This window comes from Phodopus roborovskii, unplaced genomic scaffold (genome assembly GCF_943737965.1).
Source record: "Phodopus roborovskii unplaced genomic scaffold, PHOROB, whole genome shotgun sequence".
NCBI lineage: Eukaryota > Metazoa > Chordata > Mammalia > Rodentia > Cricetidae > Phodopus > Phodopus roborovskii.
In genome coordinates, this window is record NW_026126418.1 from 67,881,753 (window position 1) to 67,887,976 (window position 6,224).

Sequence of the window (6,224 nt, forward strand, 5' to 3'; positions counted from 1 at the left end):
CAGCAACAGGATGGGTTCTGTCTTCGTATCCAATCTGTTAGCCTATGTCTTTTTTATAGGTGAGTTAAGGCCATGGATATCAAGGGATATTAATGACCATTGATTGTTAATTCTTGTATATTTTGGATTTGGTGATGATGGTGGTAGTATTGTGTGTGGATTTCTCCCCTGACATAACTATTTTTTTTTTTTTTTTTGGTGTTTGGTAAAGTGGGATTACCTATTGTCTATGATTTTATGAGTGTACTTAACTTACTTGGGTTGGAATTTTCTTCCCAGTACTTTCTGTAGGGCTGGATTTGTGGATATGTGTTGTTTAAATCAGGTTTTGTCATGGAATATCTTGGTTTTTTCATCTGTAATGACTGACAGCTTTGCTGGATATAGTAGTCTGGGCTGGTATTCATGGTCCCTTAGCGCTTGCAGAACATCTATCCAGGACCTTCTGGCTTTCAGATTTTCCACTGAGAAGACAGGTGTAATTCTGATAGGTCTGACTTTATATGTTACTTGACCTTTTCTTTTGCTGCTCTTAATATTTTTTCTTTATTCTATAAATTTGGTGTTTTCATTATTATGTGGCAAGGGAAATTTTTTGTGGTCCAGTCTATTTGGTGTTCTATAAGTTTCTTATACTTTCACAGACATGTCCTATAGGTTGGGAAAGGTGTCTTCTATGACTTTGTTGAGTATGTTTTCTGTACCCTTGAACTATATTCTTGCCTTCTTATTCTTATTCTTAGGTTTGGCCTTTTCATGGTGTCCCATATTTCCTTGATATTTTGTGTTAGGAATTTGTTGGACTTAACATTTTCTTTGGTCCATGAGTCTGTTTTGTCTTGTGAGTCTTCAACACCTAAGATTTACTCTTCCATTTCATGTATTCTATTGATTATGCTTGTATCTGTAGACCCTGATCATTTACCTAGCTTTTCTATTTTCAGCAATCCCTCGTTCTCTGTTTTCTTTATTGTTTCTATTTCAGCTTTCAAGCTTTGGACTGTTTGAATTATTTCCTTGGCTTGTTTGTTTGGTTGTCCCCCCACCCCCTTGGCTTTCATTGCTTCATTTAAGAGATTTGTTTATTTCTTGAAACTTTTGGTTTGTCTTTTCCTCCATTTCCTGTATTTTTGCTTGTTTGTTTCTTCCATTCCATTTCTTTAAGGGATTTTCTCATTTCCTCTTTGAAGGCCTCTATAATTTTTGTGAAGTTGTTTTTAAGGTCCTCTTCTGCTTCATCTGCATTGGAATGTTCAGTTCTTGCTGGTGTAGAGTCCCTAGACTCTGGTGGTGTCATATTGACCTTTCCATTGTTGAATGTGTTCTCATACTGTTATCTTCCCATCCCTTCTTCCAGTGGGTTCCTCCCCTCTAGTCTCCCAGTGGGTGTAGACAGGCCAAGACTTAGATGTTAGCAACTCTGGATGGACTGGCCTCTCCTGGTGTTCTCCTAACCCAGAGGATGAAAGGGCCAAGACTGAGATGTGTGCAGACTCTGGGTGGACTGGCCTCACACAGAGAGCATAGGGGGGCAAAGACTTCGATGACGGTAGACTCTGGATGGTCCAGTCTGCCAGTTTTACTACACTTTGAGCAGACCACAAAGCTCCAAGGAGGGAGTTGGGAGGGTTGGCCCTGAGCATAACTCACCTCAAGAGGAGGGCAGAGGGGAGCCAAGGCCCAGATAATCAATTTAAATAGACCTATAACCCCTAATGAAATAGAAACAGTCACCAAAAGTCTCCCAATGAAAAAAAGGCCCAGGCCACATGGTTTCAGTGCAGAATTCTACCAAAAATTCAAAGAACAGCTAAAACCAATACTCCTCAAAGTGTTCCACACAATAGATGCAGAAGAGTCATTGCCAAACTCTTTTTATGAGGCTACAATTATCTTGGTATCCAAGCCACACAAAGACACAACTAAAAAAGAGAACTACAGACCAATATCCCTCATGAACATTGATGCATAAATACTCAATAAAATACTGGCAAATACAATCCAAGAACACATCAGAGAAATCATCCACCATGACCAAATAGGCTTCATTCCAGAAATGCATGGATGTTTCGATATACAAAAATCTGTCATTATAATTCACCATATATACTTGTTTGGAAATTTGACTAAGAATGACTGGTATGAAAAATAAGATTGTTTTTAATTTAAATAAAAACATATTTTTAAAAAAATGAAAAAAAAATTTTCACTGTAAAAACCCATGATGGGAAAATCCCTATCATAATTAATGATGAAATTCATTTTCCATTGCATATATAATAATAATAAAAATATAAACATCATATTTATATTAAAAAAATAATTCACCATATAAACAAACTGAAAAAGAAAAACTACATGATCATCTCATTGGATGCTGAAAAAGCCTTCTACAAAATCCAACACCCTTTCATGATAAAGGTCTTGGAGAGATCAGGGATTAAAAGGAACATACTTAAACATAATAAAGGCAATATACAGCAAACCAAGAGCCAACATTGAACTAAATGAAGATAAACTCAATAAGATTTCTCTAAAATTATGAACAAGACAAGGCTGCCTACTCTCTCTGTATCTCTTCAATATTATACTTGAAATCCTAGCTAGAGCAATAATACAACAAAAGGAGATCAAGGAATACCAATTGGAAATTAAGAAATAAAACTTTCACTATTTCCCAATGATATAATAGCTTACATAAATGACCCCAAAAATTCCACCAGGAAACACCTTTAGCAAAGTGGCAGGATACAAGATTAACTCAAAATATTCAGTAGCCCTCTTATACATAGATGCTAATGGGCTGAGAAAGAAATCAGAGAAACACAACCCTTCACAATAGCCACAAACAACATAAAATATCTTGGGGCAATGCTAACCAAACAAGTGAAAGATCTATATGACAAGAATTTTATATCCTTAAAGAAATAAATTAAATATTTCTGAAAATTGAAATATCCCCCATGTTCTTGAATAGGTAGGATCAACATAGTATAAATGGCAATCTTACCTAAAGCAATCTACAGATTCAATACAATCCCCATCAAATACTGGCACAATTATTCACAGACCTTGAAAAAAAACAATATTCCACTTTCTATGGAAAAAAAACAGAATAGCCAAAACAACCTTGTATAATAAAGGAACTTCTGGAGGCATCACCATCTCTGACTTCAATCTCTACTATAGAGCTATAGTAATGAAAACAGCTTGACATTGGCACAAAACAGATAGGATGGTCAATGGAATTGAATTGAAGACCCTGATATTAATCCACACACCTATGAACATCAAATTTTTTATGAAGAAGCTAAAATTATATAATGGAAAAAAGAAAGCATTTTCAATTAATGGTGCTGGTATAGCTGAATGCTGACATGTAGAAGACTGCAGATAGATCCATATCTATCCCCATGCACAAAACTTAAGTCCAAATGTATCGGAGACCTCAACACAAATTCAGCCACACTGAACATCTTAGAAGAGAAAGTGGGAGGAGAAGCTGCCTGGTTCCAAGACTCAGCTCTGAATACTGCTGCAGTAAACACAGATGTGCCGGTGTTGCTGTGTGTTTAAGTGAGACTCCCTCAGGTGTGTACATCAGAAGTGGTGCGTGTGAGTCAAGTGGTGCTTTTTATTATTACAAGTTCCTGAGAAATATCTGTAAGTTTTCTCAGTGATTGGAATAATTCACATTCTTAGCAACAGCATCTGAGGGTTCCCTTTCTCACATCCTCACCAGCATCTGTTGTCACTTGTTTTCTTAATGATTGGCATTGTGGCTTGGATAAAGTGGGATTTCATTATTCATTTCCTTGTTTTGAACAATGATGGGTACTTTTATATCGTATTACCAATTTATGTTTAAGCTTTGAGAATCCTTTTCATTTTAGTGCCCCATTTACATTATTGCATGAATTGAAGGCTTGTATTTAGTTTTGTGAGCTCTTTATGCATCGTATTTATTAATCCTCTGACTCAGGTTATCCTATGTTCTCCAGTTTTCACTGATTTTGTTGCTTGCTTTGGAAAAGTTTTTTATTTCCATCCAATCCCATTTGTCAACCTTGGCTTTATTTACTGAGTTACCATGCTTCTTTTCAGACTTTCCAAACTATGTCCATCTCTTGAAGTGTCTGTGCTTTAGTTTCTGTAACAGTTTCAGAGTTTCAGGTCCAACATTAAGATCTTTGACTCCTTTTGCATTGATTTTTGACAGGGTGAGGTGGAAACCCAGCTTCATTCTTGGACCTTACCTTTGGGTCTCCATCAGTAGCTGTTGAAGTGGCTTTCTTTTACCCAGTGAGTTTTGAGATATAATTGTTAAGAATTAGGTGATCATTGGGTATTTATTTATTTTTTATTTATTTTATATAACCAAGTCCATTTAAATTAAAACAAACATTTATAGACAATAGTTGGGAATTTGGGCGTTGCTCTTTCCAAACTACTTCCTGTTGGTAAGGGGCGCTGTCATGGGGGATTTGAAGAAGATTCAGAAATCCTGGCTGTAGTCTGTAAGGCTGCTTTGTCCAGCTGTTTTGAATGTAGGATCACCTTATACTCTGTTTCAGGCGGACTGGTTTGATCAAACCACATTAGTCTGGAAGGAATCCATATCTTTTCATTTTCTGTGGAAACAAAAATAGAAATCCTTTTCCCCAGTAACTTGTCCTTGAACTTAAATTTTGGAGTCAAAGCATTTTTTTAAAATTTAATTTATTATTTTACATGTCCATCCCAGTTCCCTCTCCCTCCCTCCCTCCCCCACTCCCTCTCTCCTTCCCTCCCTTTTACCCTCTCTGCCCTCTCACATGAACTCTAACCACCCTCCACTCCCATCCCCCCACCCCAATTCCATATGTAGGGGAATGCCATCCAGTTGGGGTCATGTAGGTCTGACAGGTCATTTGAAGTAGGGACTAGGGCTTCTCTCCTGTCTCTAGATTAAAGCAGTTATACCTCCATGGGGGATATGTTCACAAGGTCCTTTTGTGCACCAGGGATACATCCTGGCTCCACTGTCTGAGGTCCCGTAGACTGCTCAGTCCTTCTGGCTGAGACCCATATTCAGGGGGGCCTGAGTTAGTCCCATGCTGGATTCCCAGCTATCAGTCTGGTGGCCCGTTAGCTCCTCCTTGTTCAGGTCAGCTGTCTCTATGTGTTTCTGCAACCTGGTCTTGTCCTCTCCATCTGCATCTGAGTTCTACTTCGACTCAGTGTTTATGTATGGGTGTTTACTCCTGTTTCCAACAGGCATTAGTTGAGGGCTCCATGGATAAGTTAGTTGTTGATCTCACTCTCCGGGAAGGGCATTTATGGGAAGCTAAAATTGTTAGTTGCAGTCAGTCTTGTAGTTCTCTAGACCTTTCTTTGTGTTCAATTTTATCTTCAAACCAATATTGGCTCCCTCTTTTATGTTCTCTCTCTCTCTCTCTCTCTCTGTGTGTGTGTGTGTGTGTGTGTGTGTGTGTGTGTGTGTGTGTGTGTGTGTCTTTCCTGTCTTCTATTCCTAACCAGGCTCAATCTTCCTGGTCGCACATGTTTTCCTTTCCTCCCCCTCGTTTTCTCCTACTTCTCTCTCCATTCGCTGCCCTCCCCCACTTCCCCTGAGCTCTGGGGATCTTTTCCCTACCAGTTCTGTGAGGGACTTTATATGAATCTCTTAGAATACACCTTGTATCCTAGTTCCTCTGGTGGTGTGAATGATAGGATGGTGATCCTTTGATCTAGGTCTAAAATCCATATGTGAGTGAGTACATACTATGTTCCTCTTTTTGTGACTGGGTTACCTCATTCAGGATGGTTTCTTCAAGTGCCATCCACTTGCCTGTGAATTTCAAGATTCCATTATTTTTTTTCTGTAGAGTAGTATTCCATTGTGTAGATGTGCCACATCTTCATTAACCATTCTTCAATTGAGGGGCATCTAGGTTGCTTCCAGGTTCTTGCTATTACAAATAGTGTTTCTATGAACATAGTTGAACAGATATCTTTGTTGCATGGATGTGAAGCCTTTGGGTAGATGCCTAAGAGGGGGGATTGCTGGGTCCTGTGGTCAACTAATTGCCATTTTCCTGAGGAACCGCCATACTGATCTCCAAAATGGCTGTATGAGTTTGCACTCCCACCAGCAGTGGAGGAGTGTTCCCCTTTCTCCACATCCTCTCCAACATGAGTCATCATTGGTGTTTCTAATTTTAGCCATTCTGGCAGGAGTAAAA